Genomic DNA, 21159 nt, shown 5'->3' with positions numbered 1-21159 from the left:
TTGGCTATTGTGATCGAGCTGCAGGTTGTCGGTGTAAATAAATAAATAAATTAGTGTTTGGCATCAATATTTCAGTTCCTAGATGGGCTTTTGGGAAATGCAGTATCCCAAGGGACTGAGATCACAAAAGTAAAATTTCAGAACAATCAATGAACATTTTTGGGTGGGGAGGGACCTATCTTGAATATAGTCATAATAGGTGACTAAGTTTATTATTGTGGGGTTTGAAAGAGGTTATTTTACCTCTGATTCATAGTGCTTGGCATCTAGTAGGCAGTAAGTGTTTGTTACATTGAGTAAGTATATCTCTGTGATGCCATCCTCAAATCAAAGAAAGCTATGTCTGATAGCTGTCAGGGTGTTGGCAAAGCATACTTCAGTCCTCAGTTTCTCAGTAAATAGTGGTGAGACAAAAAGGTAAAATATTTAACTCCAGTAGTTCATAATTACCAAGAGTATATAATCTTTTACCTGCTTTCTGGAAATTTGTACAAAGTCCATACTGTTCCTTTTCTTAAAAGTACATTTTCTTTGTTTAAAGTGTTGCATGTTACTTTTAAAAATCTAAGGCCAGGCGTGGTGGCTCGTTCCTGTAATCCCAGCACTTTGGGAGGCCGAGGCAGGTGGATGACTTGAGGTCAGGAGTCCAAGACCAGCCTGACCAACATGGTGAAACCCCGTCTTTACTAAAAAAATACAAAAATTAGCCGGGCATGGTGGTGCGTACCTGTGGTCCCAGCTACTGCAGAGGCTGAAGTGGGAGAATCTCTTTGAGCCCAGATCACTGCACTGCACTCTAGCCTGGGTGACAGAGTGAGACTCTTGTCTCAAAATAAATATAAATAAAAATCTAATGTGGATTAAACGAAAGAAATTGTTTTCTGCTCTACTCCCGGCTACAGTCCCCAGGAGGAACTAATTTGTCCCTTGTTATCTGAAGACTGGTTCCAGGACTTCCCTTTGATACTAAAATCTGCAGATTCTCAAGTCCCTGATATGAAAATGACATAGTATGTGGATATTACCTATGCACATCCTCCCATATACTTTAAATCATCTCTAAATTACCTACAATTTTTTTTTTTTTTTTTTTTTTTAATGAGACAGGCCCATCATTTTTTTAATGAGACACCCATCATCCAGGCCCAGGCCGGAGTACAATGGCCTATTCACAGCTCACTGTGGCCTTGACTTCCCAGCTCAGATGATCCACGTCAGCTGCCTGAGAAGCTGAAATTACAGGCACACACCATCATGCCTGGCTAATTTTTTGTATTTTTAGTAAAAATGAGATTTCGCCATGGTGCCAAGGCTGGTCTCGAACTCCTGGGCTTAAGTGATCTGCCGGCCTCAGCCTCCCAAAGTACTGGGATTATAGGCGTCAGCCACCGCATCCAGCCCTGTAATACTTTTTTTTTTTTCCCCCAGACGGTGTCTTGCTCTGTCTCCAGGCTGGAGTGCAGTCACGCGATCTCGGCTCACTGCAACCTCCATCTCCCAGGTTCAAGCGGTTCTCCTGCCTTAGTCTCCCACGTAGCTGGGAACACAGGCACGTGCCACCATGCTTGGCTAATTTTTGTATTTTTAGTTGAGATGGGGTTTCACCATGTTGGCCAGGATGGTCTTGATCTCTTGACTTCGTGATCCGCGTGCCTCGGCCTCTCAAAGTGCTGGGATTACACGCATGAACCACTGCACCCGGCCTAATACAATGTAATTTATAAGATAGACTGATACCAACAGCTAATAAATAATAGAACAGTTATAACAACATACTGTAATAAAAGTTATGTGAATGTGGTCTCTCTCTCTCTCTGAAAATATGATAACTGTACTCATCTGTTTTCAGACTGCAGCTGACCATGGGTAACTGAAACCATGGAAAGCCAAATCTCAGATAAGGGAGAACTACTGTACAGACACTTTTTTATTGACCTCATCTAGGCAGCCTCAGTTTTGTTTTGTTTTGTTTGCTTTTTGAGATGGAGTCTCCCTCTGTCCCCCAGGATGGAGTGCAGTGGCATGATCTTGGCTCACTGTAACCTCCACCTCCCGGGTTCAAACGATTCTCCTGCCTCGGCCTCCTGAGCATCTGGGATTACAGGAAGTTTATTTCTATCTTTATCCAGATTGCTGGTTTTGCAATGCCTCTTTGCACAAGACTTTCTCTGGCTCACTTTGTTATGTTCCCTCTAGAATGAGGCTCTGGTAAGAAACATCCCTGTTTGCTACCCTAGTAGTGGAAAAACCCTAGTCCTGGAAACCCAAGACACCTGAATTGGTTCTTCCCAGCTCCCCCTCAAGAGAGGGAGACACTTTTAGCTTGTATTTTGGTTTACGGGTTAAAAGTTTTACATTAGGATCAGAATGATTGCATCTGGTTTGAAGACTGAAATTTCTTTAAGACAGGGTCTTGCTCTGTCACCCAGGCTGGAGTGCAGTGGTGTGATCACAGCTCACCACAGCCTTGACCTGGACTCAAGCAATCCTCTCTCAGCCTCCCAGAGTGCTGGGATTACAGGTGTGAGCCATGTACCTGGGCCTAAGAGTTGAATTTTTAAAACCTACTTCAAATTACTGTCTTTGTAAAACTGTACGAAATTAGAACCAGAAGTTGCCTTAAAGATCTAGTCTAATCAGTCTAATCTCATTTTGTAGGGAGAAGATTTGCTTGTAATACCTGTAGGATATGGCAAAGTAGAACATGTAACCCTGGCCACGTTGGCTCATGTATGTGATCCCAGCACTTTGGGAGGCCGAGGCAGGCGGATTGCTTGAGCCCAGGAGTTTGAGACCAGCCTGGCCAACATGGCAAAACCCCATCTCTAAAAAAAAAAAAAAAAAAATTAAAAATTAGCAAGGCATGGTGGTGCGCAACTGTAGTCCCAGGTACTTGAGAGGCTGAGGTGGGAGGATCATCTTAACCCCGGGGAGATGGAGGCTAAAATGAGCTGTGTTCACACCACTGTACCCCAGCCTGGGCAACAGAATAAGACACTGTTTCAAACAAAAATGTGTAACTCAAAAACAGCAAAATGCTTAGTTCTTTGTAAATGCAACATTTTAGGCTACTGTTTATTTACCAATAGAACTTTTTTTTTTCTCTCTCCTTATTTGTAAAGTTAGCTATATATGTTTCTTACTCTTTGGTCTTGTTTACTTCAAAATCTTTTTAGAAGTTGAGGAGATTGGGAGGCCCAGGCAGGTGGATGGCTTGAGCTCAGGAGTTTGAAACCAGCCTGGGCAACATGGCGAAACTCCATCTCTACAAAAAAAATACAAAAATTAGCTGGGCATGATGGCATGCATCTGTAGTTCCAGCTTCTTGGGAGGCTGGGATGAGAGGATCACTTAAGCCTGGGAGGTCGAGGCTGTAGTGAGCTGAGATCACACCACTGAACTTCAGCCTGGGCAACAGAGTGAGACAGCCAAAATGGGGGGGGGGGTGGGGAACAGGTGGAGGACAGAGGCATCCTAAGGTGATGGGACATTTTTCTTTTAATTTTAATTTTTATTATTTTTTTGAGATGGAGTCTCATTCTGTCGCCCAGGCTGGAGTGCAGAGGTGCGATCTCGACTCACTGCAACCTCCGCCTCCCGGGTTCAAGCAATTCTCTGCCTCAGCCTCTCGAGTAGCTGGGATTACAGGCGCCCACCACCAAGCCCGGCTACTTTTTTGTATTTTTAGTAGAGACGGGGTTTCACCATCTTGGCCAGGCTGGTCTTGAACTCCTGACATTGTGATCCACCCGCCTCAGCCTCCCGAAGTGCTGGGATTACAGGCATGAGCCACCGTGACTGGCTTAATTTTTATTTTTTTTTACTCATGTACATGAATCAATTTTTTTTTATTTTTACTGAAGTGACATTTTTCATCTTTATACTGTGGATTTGTAATTCAGATTTCTAAAATATTTTAATCATCAAAGACAATTGTTTCTTTTTTTTAATTTTTTTTTTGAGACGAAGTCTCACTCTGTTGCCCAAGTTGGAGTGCAGTGGCATGATCTTGGCTCATTGCAACCTCCACCTCCCCGGTTCAAGTGATTCTCCTGCCTCAGCCTCCTGAGTAACTGGAACTACAGGCGTGTGCCACCATGCCCAGCAAATGTTTGTATTTTTAGTAGAGACGGGGTTTCACTATGTTGGCCAGGCTGGTCTTGAACTCCTGGCCTCGTGATCCATCTGCCTCAGCCTCCCACAGTGCTGGGATTACAGGCATGAGCCACTGTGCCCGGCCAAAGACAATTATTATTAATTTATGTATTTATGTATTTATTTATTTATTTTGAGACAGAGTCTTGCTCTGTTGCCCAGGCTGGAGTGCAGTGGCGCGATTTCGGCTCACTGCAAGCTCTGCCTCCCGGGTTCACACCATTGTCCTGCCTCAGCCTACCAAATAGCTGGGACTACAGGCACCTGTCACCACGCCCGGCTAATTTTTTGTATTTTTAGTAGAGACGGGGTTTCATCGTGTTAGCCAGGATGGTCTCGATCTCCTGACCTCGTGATCTGCCTGCCTCAGCCTTCCAAAGTGCTGGGATTACAGGCGTGAGCCACCATGCCCGGTCCAAAGACAACTATTAATCCCATTTCATCTTAGAACTTTTTCTTAAATTTTCATGCATTAGGGTTTTCTCAAGAATGTACTGTCCTCCTGAAAACTCTTATTTGCCTATATATTATACTGTACATCTTCAACTCATTTACTAATAAGTTGTTAGGTTTAACCCAATGTCTTCCTTGTAATTTCCTTCTCTCCAGCACAACTAGTGTACTTTTTATGTTTTCTTGATGTTAATGAAGATTGGTAAAGGGTACCAGGTACAATTTTAAAAATTTAAGTGCACCCAGCTGATATATTTGCCTTAATTTTATTGCTGACAGACTACATCTAAATATGTGAAAGAAAAAAAGTGATACTCATAACTTCAAAAGTTTGAAATGTATTGAAGATTGTGTTCATTCAAGTTTAATTGTTCCAGTTTACTCACTGGAACACCTGTAATCCCAGCACTTTGGGAGGCCGAGGTGGGTGGATCACCTTAGGTCAGGAGTTCAAGACCAGCTTGGCCAACAACATGGCGAAACCCCACCTCTACTAAAAAAAAAAAAAAAAAAAAAAATTAGCTGGGCGTGTTCGTGCACACCTGTAATCCCAGCTACTCGGGAGGCTGAGGCACAAGAATCGCTTGAACCCGGGAGGCGAAGGTTGCCGTGAGCCAAGATCACGCCGCTACACTCCAGCCTGGGTGAACAGAGTGAGACTGTCTTTTTTTGTTTTGTTTTGTTATGGAGTCTCAGTCTGTCGCCAGGCTGGAGTGCAGTGGTACAATCTTGGTTCATTGCAACCTCCGACTCCCTGGTTCAAGCGATTCTCCTGCCTCAGCCTCCCAAGTAGCTGGGATTACGGGCATGCGCCACCACTCCCAGCTAATTTTTTTTATATATATTATTAATAGAGATGGAGTTTCACCATTTTGGCCAGGATGGTCTCGATCTCCTGACCCCGTGATCTGCCCTGTCAGCCTCTCAAAGTGCTGGGATTACAGGCATGAGCCACCTCACCTGGCATGAGACTCTGTCTTAAAAAAAAAAAAGAAAAAAAAATTGCTCTGGGCGAGGTGGCTCACGCCTGTAATCCCAGCACTTTGGGAGGCTGAGGCCGAAGGATTACCTGAGGTCAGGAGTTCAAGACCAGCCTGGTCAACATGGTGAAACCTCATGTTGTCTCTACTAAAAATACAAAAATTAGCTGTGTGTGGGGGCAGTCGCCTGTAATCCCCGGTACTCTGGAGGCTGAGCCAGGAGAATCACTTGAACCCGGAGGCAGAGGTTGCAGTGATCCAAGATCGTACCACTGCACTCCAGCATGGGGGACAGAGCGATAATCTGTCTGGAAAAAAAAATGGAATAATACAAAATTATACTAAGATTCATTCATGTTATTTTTTGTGGCTGCAGTGCATTCATTTCCCCAATATATAGTATTTCATTGTCTGATGTACCAGAATTTATCCACTCTCTTTTTGATGCATGTTTGGATTTGCAGTCTTTTGCTTTATGAAAAATGCTGCTGTAAAAATTATTATTATCTGTGTCTCCTGATGCATATGTGAAAGGGTTTTTCTAGGAGTGAAATTGCTGGATGATATGTAAATAACAAAAATAAGAAAAATGTCAGATTCTTTTCCAAAGTAGTTAATCAAGTTATACTCCACCAGCAGTGTATAAAGAGTTCTCCTTGATCCATATCTTCTCCAACATTTAGGTTTCTCACATTTTTACATTTTTTTGCCAGTGAAATGTACACAAAATGTATCTTATGGTTTAATCTTTGTTTTTTTTAACTCAGTCTTTCTGCTTTTATTCTTTATTCTCTATTGAAAATAATTTGGTTTAGATTTAGGCTTAGATTGATAAAATTCAAAAAAAAAGAATTTGGGCTGGGTGTGTTGGCTCACTCCTGTCATCTCAGCACTGGGAGACTCAGATGGGTGCATCACTTGAGCTCAGGAGTTCAAGACCAGCCTGGGCAACATGGTGAAAACCCATCTTTATTTAAAAATACAAAAAAATTAGCTTAGCATGGTGGTTCATGCCCATGGTCCCAGCTATGGGGGAGGCTGAGGTGGGTGGATGGCTTCAGCCCAGAAGGTCAAGGTTGCAGTGAGCCAAGATTGTACCACTGCACTCCAGCCTGGGCAAAACAGCCAGACCCTGTCTCAAAAAAAAAAAAAAAGTTATTTTTTGTTGTTGTTCTCATTACAAAATTAGCACAAATATATTCATTTTCAACCAATATTATGGGCTATAATATGTTTCAGGGTCCTAGGGAAATACATTAGGTAAACAAAACAAACGAGCCCTTCCCCTCATAGAGCTTCCATTCTAGTTTTGGAGATTAACATTAAACAAAGAAAATAACTTTTAATTTCAGATACTGATAAAGTGCCATGAAGACAAAAAAACAGAGTAAAATAATAGTGGTTGGTGGAGTTGGGACTCCTTTAGGTTAGATGATCAAGGAAGGACTTTCTGAGGAATTGAATGATGTGTGAGCTGTATCTAAGTGATCAAAAGGAGCCAGCCATGTGGAGAAGGCACAGGACGAGTGTCTTAGGCAGTAGGAGCAGGAATTCTAAAGATCAAGAGATGGGGAACAAACTGGTCAAAATTAAAGAATAAGAAGAAAGCAAGGCAGGCACACTGGAGCATGCCTGTAATCCCAGTTACTTGGGAGGCAGAGGTGGGAGGATCACTTAAGCCCAGGAGTCAAGACCAGTCTGGGCAACATAGCAAGATCCCATCTCAGAGGAAAAAAATGTATAAAAGAAAGCAGGCCAGGCGCGTTGGCTCACGCCTCTAATTCCAGCAGCTTGGGAGGCCGGGGCAGGCAGGTCACCTGAGGTCAGGAGTTGGAGACCAGCCTGACCAACATGGAGAAACCCCGTCTCTAATACAAAGTTAGCCAGGCGTGTTGTTGCATGCCTGTAATCCCAGCTACTCGGGAAGCTGAGGCAGGAGAATCGCTTGAACCCAGGAGGCAGAGGTTGCAGTGAGCCGAGATCACGCCATTGCACTCCAGCCTGGGAAACAAGAGCGAAAACTCCGTCTCAAAAAAAAAAAAAAAAAATTAGAACTCAATCCAACCATCCAGAGATAAGCACGTTAACATTTTTTTTTGTTTATTTGTTTTTTGACATGGAGTTTTGCTCTTGTTGCCCAGGCTGGAGTGCAATGGTGCAATCTCGGCTCACCACAACCTCCGCCTCCCGGGTTCAAGCGATTCCTCTGCCTCAGCCTCCCAAGTAGCTGGGACTACAGGTGCGCACCACCATGCCTGGCGAATGTTTTGTATTTTTAGTAGAGTCGGGGTTTCACTGTGTTGGGCAGGATGGTCTCAATCTCTTGACTTCATGATCCGCCCACCTTGACCTCCCAAAGTGCTGGGATTACAGGTGTGAGCCACTGTGCCCGGCCACCATGTAAACATTTTGATGCAAGTTCTTCTTTTTTTTTTTTTTTTTTTTTCTGAAATGGGATTCTTGCTCTGTTGCCCAGGCTAGAGTTGCAATGGTGTGATCTGAGCTCACTGCAACCTCCACCTCTCAGGTTCAAGCAATCCTCCTGAGTAGCTGGGATTACAGGCGGGCAGCCACGCTCAGCTAATTTTTGTATTCTTAATAGAGACGGGGTTTCACCATGTTGGCCAGGCTAGTTTCCAACTCCTTACCTCATGATTAGTCCACCTCAGCCTCCCAAAGTGCTGGGATTACAGGCGCGAGCCACCATACCCAGCCACTGACACAAGTTCTTGCACACATTTCTCTATGCATCTTTGGTATTTCCCCCTATTTTCTGGTGAGTTAAATGGTAGGGTGTCTTTTTATTTTATTCATGGTTACTTTTTTGTAGTAATATTAAATAATATTATGTGAATGTTGTATGAAAGTTTATTGTGGCTTTATTCATGAATTGTAACATTTACCTTCTGCTTTGTAGCCACAATTACTATTATTATGCTTATTTTTCTTTACAAGTCTAAATATTAACTGTTAGTCCTTTCACCTCACAAATTCCAAATCAAAAGTATTTTTTTCTTATTAAATAAAAAAGTTGGTTGCCTGGATATCTTCAGGTATATTTTTCTTACGTTTATGTAAAATACATATAACAAAATTTACCGTCTTAATCATTTTTTTAAAATTTATTTATTTATTTATTTATTTTTTCGAGACGGGGTCTTGCTCTGTCGCCAAGGCTGGAGTGCAGTGGCACAATCTTGACTCACCACAACCTCCGCCTCCTGGGTTCAAGCGATTCTCCTGCCTCAGCCTCCTGAGTAGCTGAGATTACAAGCGCCCACCATCACATCACGCCCAGCTAATTTTTATATTTTTAGTAGAGACAGGGTTTCGCCAGGCTGGTCTCGAACTGCTGACCTCAGGTGATCTGCCCATTGCAGTGAATCCACAGAAAATTTTAGGATGCTGGCAAGCAAGTGATTGAAATTTTGTGAAGTCTTTTATCTTTCTTTTATTTTTTGTATGTGGCAAGAGCTGTGAAATTCATTTCCTCTATCAGAATTTGGCTCTTCCTTGCTTCCACGACTCTGCTATTTATTTGCCCCTGTTATAATACATATATAGTAAAGGGAGTAAAACAAATTTAAAATAAAAAACGTATTAAATTATAAAATATATTCCTATTTTTATAAAATGTAGAAAGGATATATGACTTCTGATTGAGATGTTAAAGTGAGCTCAACTTCAACACAATTCCTCTGCCTCAAACACATAGCAATAAATAAATAAATGTTTAAAAAGGAAAAACATATGACTAAAAATAGAAGAGAGGCCAGGCACGTTGGCTCACACCTGTAATCCTAGCACTTTGGGAGGCTGAGGCAGGTGGATCACCTGAGGTCAAGGGTTTGAGACCAGCCTGGCCAACATGGCAAAACCCCGTCTCTACTAAAAATTAGCTGGGCGTGGTGGCACATACCTGTAATCCCAGCTACTTGGGAGGCTGAGGCAAGAGAATCGCTTGAACCCATGAGGCGGAGGTTGCAGTGAGCCGAGATTGTGCCACTGCACCAGAGCCTGGGCGACAGAGTGAGACTCAATCTCAAAAAAAAAAAAAAAAAAAGAGAGAGAAAGCTCTAGTGGCAAGTGAGGCTCACAGTGAGACTCCGGCTCTGAGTGGAGAATCAGTGTTTGCTGGGACTTTGACCTCTTTCTGTAAAACAGATCCTTAGGAGAACTGCATGGCAGAGATGCCTGGAGCTGGGAGTATCCCTCAAAGCCGGGGCCTGGGATGGACATTAGCTTGTGAAAGCAGGCTGATAAAAGGGTTGACTGTCTGTCTGGGACTGTTGCTTTGTAAGAAAGTGGGCCTAGTGAGGGCAAGGGAGAAAAACATGACTTTTTGACCAAAAACAGCAAAGTAGCCTGTCTGCTCAAGTGACTGAATCTGTAATACTAGTGTATCAGCACAGAAGATTTGAAACACTATGAAGTCCTAGATCTTGATTGAAGGCTCTGGAGGAACAGGTGGAGCCAACTGCACATCTTCTAGATAAAGTAGAGTAAGAGAAAGAAAAGGGAGATATTTAAAAAGTAAGAAGGCGGCCGGGTATGGTGGCTCACGCCTGTAATCCCAGCACTTTGGGAGGCTCGAGGTGGGCGGATCACAAGGTCAGGAGATCAAGACCATCCTGGCTAACACAGTGAAACTCCATCTCTTACTAAAAATGCAAAAATTTAGCCGGGCGTGGTGGCGCCTGTAGTCCCAGCTACTTGGGAGGCTGAGGCAGGAGAATGGCATGAACCCAGGAGGCAAAGCTTGCAGTGAGCCGAGATCATGCCACTGCACTCCAACCTGGGTGACAGAGCGAGACTCCATCTCAAAAAAAAAAAAAAGTAAGACAAAACCTTAACTTTTCATTCAAAGACACTAAAAAACTTAAGAAAGGAATGACAGATCACATTTGAGAAGATAATCACTGAACATTTTCTAGATTTCAGACCGGGACGGTGGCTCACACCTGTAATCCCAGCACTTTGGAAGGTCGAGGCGGGTGGATTGCTTGTGCCCAGGAGTTCGAGACCAGCCTGGGCAACATGACGAAACCCTATCTCTACAAAAAATTAGCAGGATATTGTGGTGCTTGCCTGTAGTCCTGGCTATCCAGAAGGCTGAGGTGGGAGGATCACATAAGCCTGGTGGTTGAAGCTGCAGTGAGCCAAGATTGCACCACTGCACTCCAGCCTGTGTGACGCAGTGAGACCCTGTCTCAAAAAAAAAAAAAAAAAATTATTCAAGGTTATGCCTCTACAAGAAGAAAAATTAATCCAGAAGGAAAGTGTGGGCATCAAGAAGCAAAAGGTAGTTTCTATAGTGGGAGGAGTGGTTGACTTAATGTGACCATAGGAATTAATTTAACAGGTCAGTAAGTTTAAATTATTTATTGACTCTAAACCCTTTTTTATGATGGAAGGCCAAAATAATTTTTTTTTTTTTTTTGAGACAGGGTCTCACTCTGCAATGGCATGATCATGGCTCACTGCAGCCTCAACCTCTGGGGCTTGAGTGATCCTCCTGCCTCAGCCTCCTGAGTAACTGGTACTACAGGCATGCTCCACCACACCCGGCTAATTTTGTTTTATTTTTTCTTTTTGGTAGAAATGGGGTTTTGCCATGTTGCCCAGGCTGGTCTCGAACTCCTGGCCTCAAGCAGTCCTCCTGCTTTGGCCTCTCAAAGTGCTGGGTTTAGAGGTGTGAGCCACTATGCCTGGCCTGAAATGATTTTTTTTTTTTTTTTTTTTTTTTTGGAGACAGGGTCTCACTCTCACCCAAGCTGGCATGCAGTGGCACGATATTGGCTCACTGCAACCTCTGCCTCCTGGGTTCAAGTGATTATCCTACCTCAGCCTCTCAAGTAGCTGGAATTACAGGCATGCACAACCACATCTGGCTAATTTTTGTATTTTTAGTAGAGACGGGGTCTCACCATGTTGGCCAAAGCTGGTCTTGAACTCCTGACCTCAAATGATCCATCTGACTTGGCCTACTAAAGTGCTGGGATTACAGGTGTGAACCACTGTGCCCGGCCCCAAAATAAAAATTTATTTATTTTTGTTTTTGTTTTTCCCAAAATAAAAATTTAAATCAAGATAAAAATGTAACGAGTGGCGTTATTTGTACATTTTTGCAGATCTCTTTAATGTTTGTCTTAATAGAAGTCAGCTAGATTCTCATATATGCTTCTGTGTTCAGTATGTCGCAGTGGTTTCTGGGTTGAAGTACCTGAAGAAAATCCAACCTCACACAGACAAGTAGTTGGGAAAGGGATTATTTTAATCGCTTTTTCACTTGAAAGCTTAAATGTTTTCTGTTACAACAAATACTGAGTTGTTTTTCTTGAAGTGACAGGGTTACTTCATTTTTGAGGAAATGTCTGCCACATACCCACATCTGTAGATCCATGGTTGTCTATCAGTTCTTGCAAATAAAAATGGTGCTCCCTAAGAAAAGTAGCTAGTTCAGCCCAACTCAAAGAATTGCACAAATGTCTTTCCATGAGACAACTCTTGTACTTCTGTGTGTGGAAGTGTTTTATGCCTGCTTCCCATGTTATCACTCACAGTTTTTAAAAGATGTGTATTCATGGGTCAAGGATTTATAAAATTAACAATTTTTATTCTGTCATCTGGGGCAATCTTAAGGGAAACTGGCTTTTTCTGTGAGTGCATGATGAAGAATACAGTGACTGCTGGGACAGTTTGATAACACTGCCTAGATTCATACCAAGACACCAGCTCTTTTACCCATCATCAGTTTTGTACCATTAATGCAAATGTCAATCAATAGAGAACAATTTGTAGTAGTAGTATAAAAATAGCTTTAACCTTTCAGACCCTTGAAAGGGCCTTGGGGAACATACTCTGAGAAGTGCTGCCCTAAATAGTAATAGTGAGAGAGGATCTGTCCAATGGTGTGCTAAGAATCTCTTCACATTTCCCAGGAAGAGAGACATAGCTGCAGACATTTAGAGTAGACATAAAGTTAAGTGTGTTGCTTTAAAATCAAGAGTAATTACTAAAAAAAACCCAGACACATCTATAGTTTTCAAATTAGCACAGCTAAAAAAGGGAATATAGAAATCAATTCAATAGAAGGAAGGGACTCAGAAAAAGGGATAACATCTTGTGTGTGATGGCTCATGCCTATAATCCCAGCTGAGGTGGGAGGACCTGGGCAACACATAGTGAGACCCTGTCTCTACAAAAAATATAAAAAATTAACCAGATGTGCTGGTGTACACCTAAAGTCCCAGCTGCTTGGGAGGCTGAGATGGGAAGTTTGCTTGAGCCCAGGAGATTGAAGCTGCAGTGAGCTGTGATTGTGCCAGTACATTCCAGCCTGGATGACAGAGACCTTGTCTCTTTTTAATAAAACAATGGGCAAAAGAAGTTCAAGAAAGGAAATTAGAAACCAATCTCATGAGTATAAAAAAAAAAAAGAGAAGTAAAATTCTTACAAATTTGGCAGTGTACTAAAATAATGTATGAGGCTGGGTGCAGTGACTCACACCTGTAATCCCAGCACTTTGGGAGGCCAAGGCAGGTGGATCATCTGAGGTCTGGAGTTCGATATCAGCCTGGCCAACATGAGAAAACCCCGTCTCTACTAAAAATACAAAAAATTGGCTGGGCATAATCCCAGCTATTCGGGAGGCTGAAGCAGGACAATCGCTTGAACCCAGGAGGTGGAGGTTGCAGTGAGCCGAGATCGTGCCATTGCACTTCAGCCTGGGCAAGAAGAGTGAAACTCTGTCCCAAAATACATAAATAATAATATACAATAGACAAGGAGGATTTATTCTGGAATGCAATAATTTCTTTTTTTTTTTTTTTTAGGGACAGAGTCTTGCTCTATTGCCCAGGCTGGAATGCAGTGGCAAGGCCTTTGCTTACTGCAGTCTCAACCTCCTGGGCTCAAGCTATCCTCCCACTACCTCAGCCTCTCCAGGAGCTGGGACTACAGGCACATACCACCCACTAACAATTATCACCTGGCTAATTATTGAATTTTTGTATAATTTTTTGTAGAGACAAGGTCTCACTTTGTTAACCAGGCTGGTCTTGAATTCCTGGACTAAAGTGATCCTCTTGCCTTGGCTTCTCAAAGTGTTGGGATTATAGGCATGAACCACTGCACCCAGTCCAAGAATTTAATTCTTTGAAAATATTTACACTTTTTTGCTCAAAATTCTCCTATGGCAAAAATACAGAGTTCTGCCCTGAGGGCCTTTGCACCTCTGGTTCCTTCAGCCTAGCATGGACTTTCTTTTTTTTTCAGAGACAGACTCTCATTCTGTCACCCAGGCTGGAGTGCAGTGGTGTAATCACAGCTCATTGCAGTCTTGAACTCCTAAAGTGATCCTCCTTCCTCACCCTCCCAAATTGCTGGGATTACACACATGAACCACCATTCCTGACCTTGTACTTTGTTTTTTTTTTTTTTTCTGGAGTCTCGCTCTGTCACCCAGGCTGGAGTGCAGTGGTGCGATCTCAGCTCGCTGCAACCTCCACCTCCTGGGTTCAAACAGTTCTCCTGCCTTAGCCTCCCAAATAGCTGGGACTACAGGCGTGCACCACCACGTCTGGTTAATTTTTGTATTTTTAGTAGAGACAGGGTTTCACTATTTGGCCGGACTGGTCTCGAACTCCTGACCTCAGGTGATTCACCCACCTCAGCCTCCCAAAGTGCTGGGATTACAGGCGTGAGCCACCACGCCCAACCCTTATACATCTTTTATTGCAAACTTAGTTATAAACAAAGTAGAAGTATTTATTTTTATTTTATTTTGAGATAGAGTTTCACTCTTGTTGCTCAGGCTGGAGTGCAATGGCGTGATCTTGGCTCACTGCAACCTCTGTCTCATGGGTTCAAGTGATTCTCCTGCCTCAGCCTCCTGAGCAGCTGGGATTACAGGTGCCCACCACAACACCCAGCTAATTTTTTGTATTTTTAGTAGAGATGGGGTTTCACCATGTTGACTAGGCTGGTCTTGAACTCCTGACCTCAGGTAATCCACTGGCCTCGGCCTCCCAAAGTGCTGGAATTATAGGCGTGAGCCACCGCGCCAGGCCTATTTATTTATTTATTTATTTTGAGACGATGTCTCAATCTTTTGCCCAGGCTGGAGTGCAGTGGCATGATCTCGGCTCACTACAACCTCTGCCTCCCAGGTTCAAGCAATTCGCCTGCCTCAGCCTCCTGAGTAGCTGGGACTACAGGCGTGCACCCCCGTGCCTGGCTAATTTTTGTGTTTTTAGTAGAGACTATGTTGGCCAGGCTGGCCTCGAACTCCTGACCTCATGATCCACCCACCTTGGCCTCCCAAAGTGTTGGGATTACAGGTGTGAGTCACCGCACCCAGCCAATATTTATTTATTTATTTACTTACTTACTTAACATAGAGACAGGATCTTGCTCTGTCATCCAGGCTAGAGTGCAGTGTTGCCATCCCATCATAGCTCACTGCAGCCTCAAACTCCTGAACTCAAGTAATCCTCCTGCCTCAACCTCCCCAGTAGCTGGGACTACAGGCGTGTGCCACCATGCCTAAGTTTTAAATTTTTTTGTAGAGACGGGGGTCTCACCTTGTTGCCCAGGCTGGTCTCACACTCCTGGGCTCAAACAATCCTCCCATCTCAGCCTCCCAAAGTGCCTGGATTACAGATGTGAGCCACCGCGCCTGGCCTACTCAAAGTCCTATCTGGGAAAATGCTATCTGGTGGTAATGTGTAATTTTCAATTTTTTAAAAAAATTGGTTCTGTAATAGTCTTTTAGGCCCTTCCCCTTTGTATAAAGATGTATTTATAAGTAAATGAATTATGAAATTGGTTCATTTCCATCTTTTTAAAAGGTAGTCAAAAATAATTGTCAGATGCAATGAGATATTGGATGAGCTGCATAGGTAAGATATAAGCAGTGTACAAAGTGGGATAAAAATGCCACTTTACATACTTTTTTTTTTTTTTTTTTTTGAGTCAGAGTTTTATTCTTATTGCCCAGGATGAAGTGCAGTGGCGCGATCTCGGCTCACTGCAACTTCCACCTTCCAGTTTCAAGCAATTCTTCTGCCCTAGCCTCTTGAGTAGCTGGATTACAGGCATGTGCCACCATGCCTGGCTAGTTTTTTTTGTATTTTTATTTGAGACGGGGTTTCACCATGTTGGCCAGGCTGGTCTGGAGATCCTGACTTCAGGTGATCTGCTGACTTCGACCTCCCAAAATACTGGAATTATAGGCGTGAGCCACCACACCCAGTCCACTTTTCATACTTTCTAAAACAATATTTAGGGATTTTTGTATTAGCCACTCTCCTATCTCATTTCTCCAATTGAAGTAATGCATAAATCTTCCATTCTCTTTTTTCTCTCATTCTTGGATAGAATGAATGTCTATAATGAAAAGAGCTTCTTATCAATAGCCCTCAGATTTGTTCTGAATTTTGCCAAATATTTGTATAACTCTGCAAAAGACTTTCTTTCTCTGCCTTCTCCTTTAGAGGGAAAAACAAACTGTAGGTGTGACAGCTTACCTCCTAGCATTGTTGTGAGGTTTGGCTGGCACAAGATAAAGTGCTGTGTAATTACTCTGAAATGTTTGTAATTAATAAAGAAATGAATTGTAGGCACTTTGTCAGTAGAAACCACTGTGATTTGGAAACGCAATGTTTCAATAATAAAGACTATAAAATAAAAAAAAATTAATTCCAAATTATAAATTTAATGGTATACCTAATGACTTTCCTTAGAACTTGAAAAGCTTAACCCAAAATTTATATGAAAAGGCAAGAGCCTGGAATGGTTAAGACAATGTTAAAGAAGAAGAAGAATGTGAGACTTACCCTTATAGAGACCGCAATTAACCAAAAAGCCATAGATGTTCTCAAGCCTAGTATAGCGCCTGACACACAGTAGTTAATGAATGTTTGCTCAGTAGACTGATGGGTGGAACAATGAGTTGCTTGGGGGTCAGGATTAACTCTGGAAGTGGTAGTTGTGGGAAGGGTTGAACCTGAAGATTAGGGTGACTCAGAACTGCAAAGACCAGGGAAGTTGAGTTCTGAGAAAGGGCAGGACAGAGAGCTGACTAATTTGTTTCATTTGTCTACACATACCCTTAAGCAAATTTTATCTTGTACAGTTTGAGTATGGGGTTTGTGTTTGCTTAAAATTCAGCAAGCCTTTAACAGGAATGTACTCAGTATTAAGTGTGGTGTCGGATTGGCTGCAGTGTAGGAAAGCTTTTATTCCATGGGAAAGAAGTCCATGATTTTTGGAGCTATCTATTATGCAGTTATGTTGCTATAGATTTAGTTATTTGGATCTCATGATTGAAATAGTATTTTAAATTGGGGACATCTTTTGTTTGGGAGAGGTTGTTTAGAAATGACAGGTGAAGAATAAAATTATTAGAGTAAAATTTGGCCATATGTGACATGGGCATTAATGATCCAATGATTTATATATGCCAGTAATAGAATTTACAAAGGACAGCCAATGGTGAGATGCTGTTCTCTGGTGGCATTCTGGTAATAACCAGCTCTCGTATGGTGCTTGATAGTTTCCAAAGTACTTTTGCATACCTTATGTTATATGTGCCTCCAAGGTATGTAAAGGAGGTTTATTTCAATTCAGTGATCATTTATTGAGCAGGTTTTGTGCCAAGTTTTGTACTAGATCTTGGGAAACCAGCAATAAGACAAAGAACTTGACTCCAAGTTAACATAGACAGGTAACACTGGGATACACACACAACCAGGAGTTTAAGTTTGGAAACAATAATTAAGGAGGGAGACACATATGATTAGGATGTGGTAATGGTAGGTTGTGATGGCTTTCCTAGGCTTTGTTATATTTTTTGTTTCAAGGAAGAATTGTGTGTTTTACACCACTTTGAAACTATCTTTCACAATTTACATAGCTGATAATATACTTTTTTTTTTTTTTTTTTTAAAGCAGTCTAGCTCTGTTGCCCAGGCCGCAGTGCAGTGGCACCATCTCAGCTCACTGCAATCTCTGCCTGCTGGGCTCAAGCGATTCTCCTGCCTCAGCCTCCCAAGTAGCTGGGACTATAGGCACGTGCTACCATGCCTGGCTAATTTTTGTATTTCTAGTAGAGACGAGTTTCACCATGTTGGCCAGGCTGATCTCAAACTCCCTACCTCAAGTGATCTGCTGCTTTGGCCTCCCAAAGTGCTGGGATTACAGGCATGAGCCACTGCGCCCGAACATCTGATGATATACTTTTTTGTTGTTGTTGTTGAGACAATGTCTTGCTCTGTCGCCCAGGTTGGAGTGGTGTGATTTCAGCTCACTGCAACCTCCGCTTTCCGGGTTCAAATGATTTTCCTGCCTTAGCCTTCTGAGTAGCTGGGACTACAGACACGTACCACCACACCTGGCTAAATTTTTGTAGTTTTAGTAGAGACGGGGGTCTCACCATGTTGGCGAGGCTGGTCTCGAACTCCTGACCTCAGGTGGTCCATCCTCCTCGGCCTCCCAATGTGCTGGGATTACAGGCGTGAGCCACCACGCCCTGATGATATACTTTTGAAAATTATATTACATTTTCTACAGTTACACTGTCTTTCCTCTGAAAAATCTGGGTGATCTGTTAGAACATTTGATCTAAGCTACACTCCTTGATAATGTATTTGTCGAAGGAATGATTAATTTATGTGCATAATTTAGTCTTTTGCATACAAAATGCAATTTTGTTTATTAGAAATATTTTAGATAATGCTTTGTAGGATTTTTGTGTTATTTTTAGGTCTGAAAAAGATGAAGAAGAATAAAACATGGCAAGTCTAGAGGGAGGCACTGCTTGAAGTGCATGAAACAAATCAAGCATCAACAAAAATAGAAGCCCTTGAGATGAAGAACAGAAAATCTGTGATTATTATCATTATTAGCTTTACAGGGATGTTGAAGTGATCAGGATATCAATGACATAATTAAGTGGAATTATATTTTTAAAATTTGAGAAATAAGGAAACCATTGCTTTAGGATATGTCTCTTATGTATTCAGAAAAGCTTGCTTTTGTAAGTTAAGCCTCGATGAATAAATAGTGCATTTGTGGCTGGCGTGGTAGCTCATGCCTGCAATCCCAGCACTTTGGGAGGTTGAGGCAGACAGATCACCTGAGGTCAGGAGTTTGAGACAAGGCTGGCCAACATGGTGAAACCCTGTTTCTACTAGAAATACAAAAAATAAGCCAGACGTGGTGGTGCACACCGGTAGTCCCAGCTACTCGGGAAGCTGAGGCAGGAGAATCACTTGAACACAGGAGGCAGAGGTTGCAGTGAGTCGAGATTGCACCACTGCACTCCAGCCTGGGTGACAGAGTGAGACTCCATCTAAAAAAAAAAAAATAGTGCATTTGTATTAATTACATGGATACAATTCTGTATACCAAAGAAAAATATCCACATTTACTGCAGATTCTTTTGTAGGCTGTGTAGAATTTCTTACTTTAGGCCGGGTGTGGTAGCTCACGCCTGTAATCCCAGCACTTTGGGAGGCCAAGGCAGGTGGATCAGAAGGTCAGGAGATTGAGACCACCTTGGCCAACATGGTGAAACCCTGTCTCTACTAAAATACAAAAAATTAGCCGGGCATGGTGGCGCGTGCCTGTAATACCAGCTACTTGGGAGGCTGAGGCAGGGGACTCACTTGAACCCGGGAGGCGGAACTTGCAGTGAGCTGAGATCACGCCACTGCACTCCAGCCTGGTGACAGAGCAAGATTCCGTCTCAAAAAAAAAGAATTTCTTACTCATATGAACTTGACCCTGTAAACACTATAAGAAAAACTTCTTTGCTACAGGTTGATTTTCTTTTGGAATGGGATCCCTTTATTCTGATAATTGATTCTAACAGAAGACTTCTACTCAATGTGATAATGGAATGATTTGGAGCAACTCTACTATCAAATCAGGGAAAGCTGGCCTCCAGGGTGATCCAGAGGTTCTGCTGTCACCTTACAAACCCAAGACAAGATTTTTCACCAGGACTGGCCTTTGGATAACATATACGTTCCATAACAATACCTGGAAGGAGGCATGTGTTTACATGGCCTAGTGATTTTCTGTGGTTGCTTTTGTGGAATTCGGATGCTGATTTTATCAGTGACTAACCATGACATGTGGGGACATTGTAAGATAATTGGTAAGTTTTGGAAAATCTCACAGTGGCTGGGTAATTCGACTTCCTTTTTGTGCAGGATTTGGGGATGAGAATGGCATTCTTTTCTTCTTCTTCTAAAAGCTGGAATCTTGCTATGTTGCCCTGGCTGGACTGTCTTCCTGCCTTGGCCTCTGAGTAGCTAGAACTATAGGAGCATACCACTGCTCCTGGTGAAAGTGGCCAGGAGTTGAAATAACAGAAATTTTGTTGGCAGAGTGATTTGTGCTGTCTCTAGCAGAATAACACTGAGCGAGTAACTTTACCTCTCTGAATTTCAGTTTCTTTATTTGTGAAAAGAAACTAATATTGGCCAGGTGCAGTTGCTCACACCTGTAATCCCAGCACTTTGGGAGGCCAAGGCAGGAGGATCCCTTCAGCCCAGAAGTTCAAGATCGGCCTGGGCAACATAGCTAGACCCCATCTCTAAAAAAAAGTAAAAAATAAGTCAAGCATGGTGGTGTGTGCTCGTGGTCCCAGCTACTTGGGAGGCTGAGGTGGGAGAATTGCTTGAGCCTGGGAGGTTGTGGCTGCAGTGAGCCGTGATTTTGCCACTGCACACAGCCTGGACAACAGAGCGAGACCCTGTCTCAGAAAAAAAGCCCACAGACTGATATTACTTTATAGGGTCTTGTGAAAATAAAGCATTAGCGTGGTGCCCAGCATACAATAAATATAATTATTCTATTATCAATAATATAAACATGGAGGGCGATTATTAGCTCATTTGCTCCTCAAAGGTATGTAACTCAATAAAGATGCATTCTCTTCTAATAGTAAGTTTCCATTGTTAATACAGAAATCGTCCAGGTGTGGTGGTTCATGCCAGTAATCTCAGCACTTGGGAGGCTGAAGCAGGTAGAGAGAGCAGTTCAATTTTCTTTTCTCCCTGCAGGTGCTGCTGTCAAGCTTGAATGAAAGGTATCTCATGGGTGGGCGCGGTGGCTCATGCCTGCAATCCCAGCACTTCGGGAGGCCAAGACAGGCAGATCGCTTGAGCTCAAGAGTTTGAGACCAGCCTGGAAAAAACCCCATCCCTGTAAAAAATACAAAAATTAGCTGGGTGTGGTGGCGCACGCTTATAGTCTCAGCTACTCAGGAGGCTGAAGTGGGAGGATCGCGTGAGCCTGGGAGGCAAAGGCTTGCAGTGAGCCCAGATTGCACCACTGCACTCTAGCCTGGGTGACAGAGTGAGACCGTGTCTCAAAAAAAAAAAAAAAAAAAACAGACACATTTCGATAGAAACATTACTGTATAAGGTATTAAAATTATGTGTTAACATTTGATCACCAAAGGAAATATAAGCATTATTGCATTCTATCTTTTAGTATTGTTAAATTTCTTTATTTAGTCGATGTTGTATTAAAGTTAAATAAATGCATCCTTGTTTC

The 21159-nt window shown here is 42.7% G+C and overlaps 1 protein-coding gene across 5 annotated transcripts in view; it reads left to right on the top strand.

The window, feature by feature from the left end:
* Window positions 1-21159, top strand: part of ZNF207 (zinc finger protein 207) — a 57779-nt gene extending 36620 nt beyond the window's left edge. For all 5 annotated transcript variants that reach the window (XR_002005990.3, XR_010133617.1, XM_055388523.2 and 2 more), the window contains one exon: window positions 1-21159. This exon is cut by the window's left edge. The gene's annotated coding sequence lies outside the window, so the exon portion shown is untranslated.

This window comes from Gorilla gorilla, chromosome 4 (genome assembly GCF_029281585.2).
Source record: "Gorilla gorilla gorilla isolate KB3781 chromosome 4, NHGRI_mGorGor1-v2.1_pri, whole genome shotgun sequence".
Classification (NCBI taxonomy): domain Eukaryota; kingdom Metazoa; phylum Chordata; class Mammalia; order Primates; family Hominidae; genus Gorilla; species Gorilla gorilla.
Note: the sequence above shows the minus strand (reverse complement) of the source record. Positions and strands in the feature narration are given on the sequence as shown.